Raw genomic sequence first — 13,553 nt, 5'->3', positions numbered from 1 at the left:
ACAATTTTTCTTTCCCCAAAAAATATTAGTTTTAGTGCAGGCATCCTCAAACTGCGGCCCTCCAGATGTTGTAAAACTATAACTCCCAGCATGCCCAGACAACCTACAGCCATCATCAGGGCATGGTGGGAATTGTAGTTTTACAACATCTGGAGGGCTGCAGTTTTAGGATGCCTGCTTAGTGTCTCCAAAGTCTGAGAGCCATACATATTGGGCATCGTCGCGTGCGTAAAAGTCGTCGCTATAAAAATAACTTTTTACCAAACGCCTCGGATGAACGGTGTTAAAAATATAAAATAAAAACGGTGCCAAAACACCTATTTTTGGGCAAAATTTAAATTTAAATCCATTTTGCCGGTAATAAAGCAAGGGTTAACAGCCAAACAAAACTAAACATTTATTGCCCCAATTCTGTAGTTTGCAGAAACACCCCATATGTGGTCGTAAATGGCTATATAGCCGCACGGCAGGGCATAGAACGAAGGGAACTCCATACGGTTTCTGGAAGGCAGATTTTGATGGACAGTTTTTTTTTTTTACACCATGTCCCATTAGAAGCCCCCCCTGATGTAGCCTAGACTAGAAACTCCAAAAAAGTGACCCCATCTAAGAAACTACACCCCTCAAGGTATTCAAAAATTACTTTACAAACTATGTTAACCCTTTAGGTGTTCCACAAAACTAAATAGCGAATGTAGAAACAATTTTAGAATTAAATTTTTTTGTTACATTGCCTCAAAAAAGAGTAATATAGAGCAACCAAAAATCTAATTTACCCCAAAAATTGTCCCAAAACAACAACCACCTTATCCCGTAGTTTCCTAGATGGGGTCACTTTTATGGAGTTTCTACTCTAGGGGTGCATCAGGGGGCTTGAAAGGGTACATGGTGTAAATAAACCAGTCCAGCAAAATCTGCCTTCCAAAAACCGTATGGCGTTCCCCTTCTTCTATGTCCTGCCGTTTAGCCAAACAGTAGTTTACGACCACATTTGGGGTGTTTTTGCAAACTACAGAATCAGGGCAACCCATTTTGAGTGTTGTTTGGCAGTTAACCCTTGTTTTACTCCTGGAAAAAATTGATTATATTGGAAAATTTTCCAAAAAATAGAAATTTCAAAATTGTTTCTCCATCTGCCATTAACTCTTGTGGAACACCTAAAGGGTTAACAAAGTTTGTAAACCCAGTTTTGAATACCTTGAGGGGTGTACTTTCTTAGATGGAGTCACTTTTTTGAAATTTCTATTCTAGGGGTGCAACAGGGGGCTTCAAATGGGACATGGTATAAACAAAACCAGTCCAGCAAAATCTGCCTTCCAAAACCCATATGGTGTTCCCCTCCTTCTATGTGCTCCCGTTCGGCCAAATAGTAGTTTACGACCACATATGGGGTGTTTCTGTAAACTACAGAATCAGGGCAACCCATTTTGAGTGTTGTTTGGCAGTTAACCCTTGTTTTACTCCTGGAAAAAATTGATTATATTGGAAAATTTTCCAAAAAATAGAAATTTCAAAATTGTTTCTCCATCTGCCATTAACTCTTGTGGAACACCTAAAGGGTTAAAAAAGTTTGTAAACCCAGTTTTGAATACCTTGAGGGGTGTACTTTCTTAGATGGAGTCACTTTTTTGAAATTTCTATTCTAGGGGTGCAACAGGGGGCTTCAAATGGGACATGGTATAAACAAAACCAGTCCTGCAAAATCTGCCTTCCAAAACCCATATGGTGTTCCCCTCCTTCTATGTGCTACCGTTCGGCCAAACAGTAGTTTACAACCACATATGGGGTGTTTCTGCAAACTACAGAATCAGGGCAACCCATTTTGAGTGTTGTTTGGCAGTTAACCCTTGTTTTACTCCTGGAAAAAATTGATTATATTGGAAAATTTTCCAAAAAATAGAAATTTCAAAATTGTTTCTCCATCTGCCATCAACTCTTGTGGAAGACCTAAAGGGTTAATAAAGTTTGAAAAAACAGTTTTGAATACCTTGAGGGGTGTAGTTTCTAGAATGGGGTCATTTTTGGGAGGTTTCTATTATCTAAGCCTCACAATATGACTGCAAACCTGAACTGGTCCATAAAAAGTGGGATTTTGAAGATTTCTCAAAAATTTCAAAATTTGCTTCTAAACTTCTAAGCCTTGTAACATCCCCAAAAAATAAAATATCATTCCCAAAATGCTACAAACATGAAGTAGACATATGGGGAATGTAAAGTCATCACAATTTTTGGGGGTATTACTATGTATTACAGAAGTAGAGAAACTGAAACTTTGAAATTTGCTAATTTTTCAAAATTTTTGGTAAAAAATGTATTTTTTTATGCAAAAAAATTAACTTTTTTGACCCAATTTTAGCAGTGTCATGAAGTACAATATGTGACGAAAAAACAATCTCAGAACGGCCTGGGTAAGTCGAAGCGTTTTAAAGTTATGAGCACTTAAAGTGACACTGGTCAGATTTGCAAAAAATGGCCTGGTCCTTAAGGTGAAAATGAGCCTGGTCCTTAAGGGGTTAAAGCAGCCTGTGAAAAAAATATTATGCCTCAAACTTTTAGGACTCAAAAAAAGGGGCAGGAGGAGGACGTATTTGCAATTCATCTGAAATGTAGCCAGTATTCGTTCACTTATACAGTACAGAATTGTAAAGAATGGATAGAAGAGCTAGAGCACAATATGTTTAGATCAAGGTCATGAAATAGTATTGAGCTACTTTGGTTCTGGTAAGGTAGGATTTACATAAAGTACAAAGACATTTGATCCAAAAAAATACACCCCTTGCTCGACTTTAAAACTTTAGTGACAACCTGATAGAATGGAGTTCAGCATGCAGAAGAACTGAAGCCATGCACAAACTGTTTAGTGAAGAAAACAGAGAAGGCGTGAAGGACTGCCCAGAACAGTCATCATATTTCAACAATGTTTTTCCTAGCCCTAAGGCAGTGCTTCCCAATCAGTGGATCAGGACCATTTCTTGTGGCCCTTGAACTGTAGGCAGCTGCATAAATGTCTATGTATGTTACAGCACTACTAAACCTTGACACCAGGGTCAGAACTATAAAGTCATACAGTACCACACTGATACTGGTCTCTTCATCCCATGATCATATAACAGGCACAGGGCAGTACATCCAGCTCTTTCAAACTATACAATGGTCACACTTTTTATAGACATTGGGGGGAATTTATAATGCCCTACACTCCGAAATTCTAGAATTCTGGCTTCAAAAAGTCACAAATAGGAGCTTTGTAACTTTTTGAACTATCCCAAAATTGTGCAACTTTTTGCAGTTTTACACCACTCACTCCAGTTTTGAAAAGTGGCTGGGGAATTGGGCATGGTTGGCTATACTAATTAGTGTCACTCCATATTGAGCCTCCATATACTGTAACTTTGCTTCTTTCTCCAGCAGCATAGACACTATTAAGACCGTCCTATAAATCGCCGGTCTTAATAAATGTGCCCCTAAGGCTGGGTTCACATGGGCGAGATTTCTGCGCGGGTGCAATGCGTGAGGTGAACGCATTGCACCCGCATTGAATCCGGACCCATTCACTTCTATGGGGCTGTGCACATGAGCGGTGATTTTCACGCACCACTTGTGCGTTGTGTGAAAATCGCAGCATGCTCTATATTGTGCGTTTATCACGACCATAGAAGTGAATGGGGCTGCGTGAAAATCGCAAGCATCTGCTAGCAAGTGCGGATACGGTGCGATTTTCACACATGGTTGCTAAGATGACAGTCTATTCACTGTATTATTTTCCCTTATAACATGGTTATAAGGGAAAATACAAAGTAATAGCATTCTTTAATATAGAATGCTTAGAAGGTCAATTGAGGGTTAAAAAATGTAAAAAAAATTAACTCGCCTACTCCTCTTCATCGCGTAGTTGCCGATCTCTTCTTACTTCTTTAATCATGAGCTGCCGGCTCACCGTGTTGATGGACCATGTGATTGGACCATGTGATGAGCTCAGTGACGTCACCACAGGTCCTTTGACAGGTCCTGAAGTAAGAATAGGAGACCGGCAGCTACGCGATAAATTGGAGGAGGTGAGTTAATTATTTATTTTTTTAACCCTCAATTGACCTTGTACTAAGCATTCTGTATTAAAGAATGCTATTATTTTCCCTTATAACCATGTTATAAGGGAAAATAATCGCATCTACACAACCTTGAACCCAAACCTGAACTTCAGTGAAGAAGTTCAGGTCTGGGTACCACATTCAGTTTTTTATCACGTGCGTGCAAAACGCATTGCACCCGCGTGAAAAAAACTGAAAAACGGAATGCAATTACAGTCAAAACTGATTGCAATTAGGTATCTACTCGCGCGGGTTTGCCGCAATACACCCGGGACGCATCCTGAGCCAAAATGTGACGCCCGTGTGAACCCAGCTGAAGGCCTTTTTCACACGGGCGCTGCAGGAAAAGGTGCGGGTGTGTTGCGGGAACATGAGCGATTTTTCCGCACAAGTGCAAAACATTGTAATGCGTTTTGCACGCGCGTGAGAAAAATCGGCATGTTTGTTCTGTAGATTGTATTATTTTCCCTTATAACATGGTTATAAGGGAAAATAATAGCATTCTGAATACAGAATGCTAAGTAAAATAGGGCTGGAGGGGTTAAAAATAATAATAAATATTTTAACTCACCTTAATCCACTTGTTCGCGCAGCCGGCATCTCTTCTGTCTTTATCTGTGAGCAATAGGACCTTTGATGTCACTGCGTTCATCACATGGTCCATCACCATGGTGATGATGGATCATGTGATTAGCGTAGTGACATCATCAAAGGTCCTATTGCTCACAGATAAAGACAGAAGAGATGCCGGCTGCGCGAACAAGTGGATTAAGGTGAGTTATTTTTTATTTTTTATTTTTTAACCCCTCCAGCCCTATTGTACTATGCATTCTGTATTCAGAATGCTATTATTTTCCCTTATAACCATGTTATAAGGGAAAATAATAATGATCGGGTCTCCATCCCGATCGTCTCCTAGAAACCGTGCGTGAAAATCGCACCGCATCCGCATTTGCTTGTGGATGCTTGCGATTTTCACACAGCCCCATTCACTTCTATGGGGCCTGCGTTGCGTGAAAAACGCACAAAATAGAGCATGCTGCGATTTTCACGCAATGCACAAGTGATGCGTGAAAATCACCGCTCATGTGAACAGCCCCATACAAATGAATGGGTCCTGATTAAATGCGGGTGCAATGCGTTTAACTCACGCATTGCACCCGTGCGGAATACTCGTCCGTGTGAAAGGGGCCTAAGACTTTTTTTTAAGTTGCAAACTCCCTCCAGTGGGGGAGGGGTGGTACTCTAATGCAGACATCTGCAAATCTGACTTTAACCCCTTCAACCCTGGGCCTGTTTTCACCTTCCTGCCCAGGCCATTTTTTGCAAATCTGACGTGTGTCACTTTATGTGGTGATAACTTTAAAACTCTTTTACTTATACAGGCCATTCTGATTGTTTTCTCATCACATATCATACTTCATGACAGTGGTAAAAATAAGTTTAAAAAAATTATTTTTATTCATAAAAAAATACTAAATTTACCCAAAATCTTGAAAAATTTGCAAATTTCTAAATTTCAATTTCTCTACTTTTATAATAGATTAGAAGTTTAGAAGCAAATAAAACTCAATATTTATTACCCTGATTCTGCGGTTTACAGAAACACCCCACTTGTGATTGTAAACTGCTGTACGGGCACACGGCAGGGCGCAGAAGGAAAGGAGCGCCAAATGGTTTTTGGAAGGCAAATTTAGCTGAACTGGTTTTTAGATGCCATGCCCCATTTAAAGCCCCCCTGATGCACCCCTACAGTAGAAACTCAAAAAAGTGACCACATTTTGGAAACTTCAGGATAAGGTGCCAGTTTTATTGGTACTATTTTGGGGTACATATGATTTTTAATTGCTCTATATTAAGTTTTTTGTGAGGCAAGGTAACAAAAAAATTGATGTTTTGGCAGTTTTTATTATTTATTTTTACGGTGTTCATTTGAGGGATTAGGTCATGTGACTTTTTTATAGAGCAGATCGTTACGCACGTGGCAATACCTAATGTCTACTTTTTCTTATTTATTAAAGTTTTACACAATAATAGAATTTTTGAAACCAATATAATGATATTTTAGTGTCTCCATAGTCTTAGAGCCATAGCTTTTTTATTTTTTGACCGATTCTCTTAGGTAGGGTCGCATTTTTTCGGGATGAGGTCACTGTCTGATTGGTACTATTTTGGGGGGCATACGCTTTTTTGATTAATTGCTGTGGCAATTTTTGTGATGTAATGTGACAAAAATGGCTTTTTTCTTACAGTTTTTTTTTTTTACGGTGTTCATCTGAGTGGTTAGGTCATGTAATATTTTTATAGAGATGGTTGTTACGGACGTGGCGATACCTAATATGTATATTTTTTTAATGTATTTCACTTTAGCACAATAATAGCAGTTGTGAAACAAAAAAAATGATGTTTTAGTGTCTCCATGTTCTGAGAGCTATAGTTTTTTTTATTTTTTGGGTGATTATCTTAGGTAGGGGCTCATTTTTGCGGGATGAGGTGACGGTTTTATTGATACCATTTTGGGGAGCATACGCCTTTTTGATCGCTTGGTGTTCCACTTTTTGTGATGTAAGGTTAAAAATGTTATGGTGTTTATCGGACAGGGTGGATCATGTGATATTTTTATAGAGCCGGTCATTACGGATGCGGCGATACCTAATATGTGTGGGTTTTGTTTTTTCAGTTTTTTATTATAAAATAAGGGGAAAGTGGCGTTTTTTTTCTTTTTTACTTTATTAATTTTATTACTTTATTAATTTTATTAAAACACTTTTTTTTACATTTTTCACTTTATTTATTCACTTTTGGGGGTCTGATCCCCTCTGCAATGCATTACAATACATCTGTATTGTAATGCACTGCCTGTTAGTGTAGAAGGCAGTTCCTGATGCCGTGCAAGGCATTGGTCAGCCTCTGCACGGCATCGGGCTGCTTTGTGTAACATCTGGTCCCCGCCACAGCATCACGGGGACTCTATGCGATCGTTCACCCAACACAAACCTCTTCTATGTTGCGGTCAGCGAGGACCGCGGCATAGAAGGGCTTAATCGCTGTAAAAGCCGATGCCAGCGGATACAGCAGGGGCCCGGCTAACACGGACTGCCGGGTCCCGGCAGTGATCGCGTGCGCACCGCTCTGGTGACCGCGCGATCACTATGATGTACTATTACGTCTAATTGCGGGAACTCAGTGATTCCCATGACGTACTAGTACGTCAAAGGTCGGGAAGGGGTTAAATAATACCTCTGTGATGCATTCCCCTAATTTTGTTTAATTTTTAACATCTAATGTGGCTCAATGTCTGAGAGCTTCCAATATTATTTTTGAGCTAACAAGGTTCGTGACATAACGCCACTATAAAGAATAAAAAATGTCTTTGAATATATTCATAAGCAGACACCTAGAAAGACGAACTCCTGCAGTGTGGTTGCTCAGGTTTCTTTGGTTTTGTAAATGAATTTGAAGCCATTTTTAAATGATAACATTATATTACCTCTTTGATTCATAAAAAAATATGGTCAAGCATTTTATGCCATATATCAGGGGTGGTCAACCCGTGGCTCTTGAGCCGCATGCGGCTCTTTGCTTCTTCAAGTTGTGGAGCCGGGACGCAGTCAGGCGGCTCACTAGTCTCCACCCCATGCTCAGATCTCTTTTCCTGATTGGGCACTGTTGATACTTTGCAGCTCCAGCTCACTTTCCACTACGTCCTGATACACAGTGTGAGAACGTAGTACGTGGGGACATGGACTATGACCTGACATTGTGCTCATCAGGTCACAGTGGAGAGCGTGTCAGACCTGCAGAGTAGCAGGTGCCCGAGCAGGAGCCCAGTGCCTGATCAAGAGAGGAAAGAGATTTTTTTTAATTATAGAACTGAGCATGGGGGTCTGATCTAAGCATGGGAGGTTCTGATCTGAGCTTGGGGGGGGGGGGGGGGGTCCTGATCTGGGCAATGGGGGTCTGATCTAAGTATGGGGGTTCAGATTTGAGCAGGGGGGGGGCAGAACTTGAGCATTCTGCAGTCCATTAACCCTGCTTGACCCAAAAATCCAAATAACCAATTTATTGCACTGATGATGGACACATATATATTAGAAATGCTAAAGTAATGTATCTGTGGACTTGCTGCTAGACCCATTGAGCTAGAACAGGACTGGACAGGATTAGGTCAATAGCACAATTAAGAAAACAGGTATGTTAGGTGCACAGCACGAGGCACAAGGTCAGGAAGGTCTTTCTTTAACTAAATATTACAGCAAAGTTCAGCAAGTTTTAAGTGGACATGTGAGGGCTAATGAAAAGGGATGCCAAGATGTGTTAATATTTTACTGAGATTTATGTTTTAATGTTACATTTTAGTTTAGTGTGTTTTCTTTTAAGTTTTGATAGCGGTACATATCATAGGCATGACTACAAACATAGCATACCTATGTTATAATTACAAGAACATAAGTTCATCAACAATAACCAGTTCACACAGTATTAACACCTTCAGAGTATTACCACGCCCATGCTATTTAACCCCTTAGATTCTGTGGTCAAAAGCAACTGCAGCATCTAAGTGGTTAAGCTGATGCTGATGAGATATCAAGGCAACCAGTGGCCTAACAATGCTGTCTGAATTTGCCATCAACAAAAGCCTAATTAATAGGTTATACCAGAGACAGTGTTGATAGGCTGTTAAACTGACAAGCATAGTACACTGCAATACAGAATTATTGCAGTGTGTTATACAAGTGATCACATGGTCAAGGCCTCTAGCGAAACCCCCAAAAAAAAGAAAAACGTTTTTAAAAAATTGCCTTTGCTTTATTATATAAAAATAAAACAATAAAAAAAACTACACATAATAGGTATCTCTATGTCTGTCAGGATCCAGGCTTTAAAATGGTTTAGGTCTCATGCAGACGGCTGTAACTTTTGCAGATCAGATACAGACTTATTCATCTCAATGGGGAATCTGTAAATCCATTCCACAGCCCGCTATAAACTACGGTTTCTTGTCCGTTTGGGGACATTTGTGAAGGAGTAAAAAAAAAAAAAAGGGTAGCAGGCCCTCAGCCAGTATCTGATTTTTGCAGATCCGCAATTTGCGGACAGCAAAAATGGCTATGGCCGTGTGATTGAGCCCTTAGAGCCACTAAACCACTAGCATGCTTTTATGCAGCTGGAGTTTACAGTCCCAAACATGCCTGTTAAAAAATATCTGAAAAATGCTTTATCATCCCTCAGGCCTCGTGCACACGGCCGTTGCGAGGCCCCAATGCATGGGCAACATCTATGGAGTGGGCCGGACCCATTCAACTTGAATGGGTCCGTGGTCTGTCCGCACCGCAAAAAATATGACAACCGGTGTTGTGTTCCGTGACTCCTTTCTGCATCTCCGGAATTGCGGACCCATTCAAGTGAATGGGTCCACATCCGTGATGCGGGGTGCGGTCGTGGATAGCCGACCTGCCATTTGCGGGCCGCAATACGGCCATGGCCGCCCAACGGCCGTATGCATGAGGAGGTGGAAAATGAGGAAGTCGCAATGCTGAATGAATTCCCAGGGGGGGCTACTCCATCTGAGACAAGTCAGCAGGAGTCTGAAGAGGAGTCAGAGGAGGATGGTGGCTGGGGGGGGGGGGGAGGGGGAGGAGGAGCAAGAAGAGCAGGCTTTAAACTTTTCAGGGATCCCTGGTGTTGTCCGTGGCTGGGGGGAGGAGACCGAGGACGACATTCTCCTGGGCGATGATCAGGTGCCAAGGCGCTCCACTGCTTCCAATTTAGTGCAAATGGGGGCCTTTATGCTCCAGTGTTTGAAGAGGGACCCCCGTATAAAAAGCATAAAGGGCAAGGACCAGTACTGGGTGGCAACGTACTTAGACCCCCAGTAAAAACACAAAATGGCAGACATGTTACCATCATCACAGAGGGCTGTCAGAATGCAGCATTTCCAGGCCTTGCTGCGAGAGATGCTGCATTCTGCTGTTGCGGGTGCTGGCAGAGGAATTTCCACCCACAGCGAAACAGGTGCGCTTTCCAACCCTACCGCGCCTGCAAAAAGAATGCGGTTTGAAGATGTGTTGGTCACTTTGGATATGAGATCGTTCTTGCCGCCAACCCATCGACAGTTGCCCTCCAGATCCAGCTTCAGGGAACGCCTAGACCTACAGGTGTCTGACTACATCGGGTTAACGGCCGATGTGGACGCTCTGAGAAGCAAGGAACCTTGACTACTGGGTGTGCAGGCTTGACCTGTGGCCAGAGCTGTCACAATTTCCCATGCAACTCTTGACTTGCCCCTCGTCGCGTCGAGTGTCCTGTCCGAAAGGACGTTCAGCGCGACTACCCCACATTTTTTAAAATTGATGAGGCATGGATCTCGGAGGAATGCAACACCTCTGACAACCACGTGTAATTGAATTTACTCATGCCAGCCCACACATATCCACCTCCACCTAGAACAAAGAATGGTCCATGCCTTATGTATATACAGCGGCATAAAAGGCCTTTTATGTCAGGTGAATGCCTAATTTTTGGGGCCTGTACTGGCTGACAGTTATATATTTATCCTGTGACCTCCTAATGTACCTCCAGCCACAGAATGCAAAGTTCTGTGCTGTCAGGTGAATGCCTATTGGCTAATTTTTGGGGCCTATACTGGCCGACAGTTACATATTTATGTTGTGACCGCCTAATGTACCTCCAGCCACAGAATCCAAAGTTCTTGGCTGTCAGGTGAATGCTTAATTTTTGTGGCCTGTACTGGCCGACAGTTAAATATATCTCTAGCCAGATAATCACACCCCTGTCTAATTCCTCTGCCTCTCATTATGGTGGCGTATGAACCGCATTCACCATAAGGACCTTCTAATGTCATAGGGTCATATGACTGTGTCCCCCACCCCATACTGTGCCCCTCACCCCGTACTGTGCCCCCTGCATTGTGCCCTCTTACCACACCCTGTGCAGTGCCCCTAGTCATTCCCTGTACTCTGCCCTCTTATACCCTTTTATCCGGTCACTATACAGAGGTGTTATCCAGGTCACTGTATGGCGGTGGTATCCAATAACTGAATGGCCATAACTGTATCCCTATCCCTGCCCACGCCATTCTTTTTTAGACCTGGCATGAGCGTGAAAAATATGCAGCTTGCGATGTTAAGGACCTTTGCTCCACAATCTGTGTCAGAAATACGCCTAACATAGACGTATTTCTATATAATAAATGACCACCTAATTGTATTATTATTCGGGGGTAGGGCTAATATCTTTATATTATATGGATTCTAGTGTATTATACTGTGCCCTGTATTTCACAGTAGAAAATGATCCACCAGGACCAGGTAGCGCTCTCTCAGTACATGGCGGCCTCCCCTCTAAGCCACGCTGCTCCGCTGTGTACTGGTGCTTATTCTGACACTAGGGCTGGGTTCACATCCTATTTTTGCCATCCATTTAATACATTCCAAAAATGTAAGCATTAACAGATGCCTCAGACTGATGCCGTACAGTGGCGTCCGTTCACCATACAGTTCCACGGTAGAAAACAAATTTACATTAACGTATGCATTTTTTTAATGGACTCTGCAGGATACAAAAAACGTGGAGTGCTGCACATTTGTATACATCAAACCGATAGGAAATAAAATATTTCTAGGCTCCAGCAGAGCACATTTTCGTGAGTTTCCCTTTTAAGACGCATAAAAATGGCCCCTGATTCAAATACATATTTTTTATGGGAATTTTGGCTAATGATCCCCCTCTGGTATTTCAGTGTCCATGTTGTGGAACTATTTGTGCACTCATAGTTTCATATTTGCAGCCACCAAATACACCTGAAGGTTTTTAAGGTTCGCCTGCTATTAAAGTCAATGGGCGAGATGCGAAAGCGAGGTTCGCGAACATTTGATTGCTAACACACGTTCGCGAATCGTCCCGATCTATGTTTGTTCATCACTGCTGGTGGCTGTACTTCCCTTGATGCACCTGTTAGGAGTTAAAAGGATTATCCTTAAACCTTGCGCGACGGGAAGGAGTCCACCATTTTTGCTACTGACTTTGTTATTTGTCCATGTCTAAATATTAATTCTATGGCCTACAGCAGGGATCACCAACCTCTGGCACTCCAGCTGTTCTTAAACTACAACTCCCAGAATCCTCCTTTCACTGCTATGGGAGTGACAAGAACAGACAAGTAAGAGTGCATGCTGGGAGTTGTAGTTTCACAGCAGCTAGAGTGCCACAGGTTGCTGATCCCTGGCCTACAGAGATGCATTTTGTCTGATCTTTACTCTATCTACTGTTTCGGTTTCCTTGTTACCAATTTTATAATTTTGATGTTGTTTGTCACTGTCTGTAGGAATATACTCTATTATGTCTATACTTTATCTGAACTCTGCATTGTATCCTGACTGTATTAACATCCTTTACTACTTTACTACCAGAATTATCATTACGTGTATTTTGCTATATTCAGTACTATAGCTTATTGGTAACCATTTGTGCTTGTTAGCATGAGCAGACATACCATAGGCGCAGGCACCAAAAGGCACCAAAAAAGTTCCCTTGCGTCAAAATTATTGATGGACTCTAGTTCATCAGATCAAAGATTGAGTAGAGAGTCCTGGACAGGAGTAAAACGCACTATAATGGGCCCTGCAGTCTTGATACATTAGCTATTAAACAGCGAAGAGCTCAAATCCTATTCTTGCACTTGGACCCTCTATTCTCTGTCTTCGCCCCTGTTTGTTTCGTTTTTTAGCTAATTATTGCTAAATATACTTTGATACTTTTAGTAACTGGGGCAACACTGAAGCATGTCTGGTAATGTTTTTTAGCCATTATAGAAGATCTCTGTCACCATGGACACACTGATAAACAGGACAAGGACTAATTATCAGCCATATTGACTGAAATACCCTTGTAGCTATTGGCATTTTAGTAGCCATGGACATAAAAATGTATCAACAAATGCATCTGGAGGAAACCTGTTTTTTTTTTTTTTTTACCGAGAAAGAACGCCTGTATACCAGACAGAGAAAATACTATTTCTAATAAATGGAAAACGCCACAAACTCCATAAAATAAAGTGGTGTGGAATCAAAAAATACATTATTAAGTAATTACAAGCCATAAACCAACAATAACAACCCATAACACACAGCCACAGGTGAAATGTTGTTGTTTCACCCATCATAAAATGTTATACAATTCCCAGGTCTGCATTATGAATGGCAAATTACTGTTAGTAATACAAATATGTTATCATTTTTTTCCTGCTAGACATAATAAAGCAATTGTTTGGCAGCCGGCAGTGACACCATATTCCATTAACAGCTGTGAGAATAGGGAAAAAAATAGGCAACCGTAATGAAAGTTTGTAGGGATCAAAACATTTATTCATGCAGAAAACAGGAAGAAATTAAATATTCATTGGTGCCAATTAGGAATATTAGTAATATTTCTGGAAGGGCAGAA

Source organism: Bufo gargarizans, chromosome 3, assembly GCF_014858855.1.
Source record: "Bufo gargarizans isolate SCDJY-AF-19 chromosome 3, ASM1485885v1, whole genome shotgun sequence".
In the NCBI taxonomy this organism is placed as follows: domain Eukaryota; kingdom Metazoa; phylum Chordata; class Amphibia; order Anura; family Bufonidae; genus Bufo; species Bufo gargarizans.
This window is presented reverse-complemented; position numbering follows the sequence as displayed.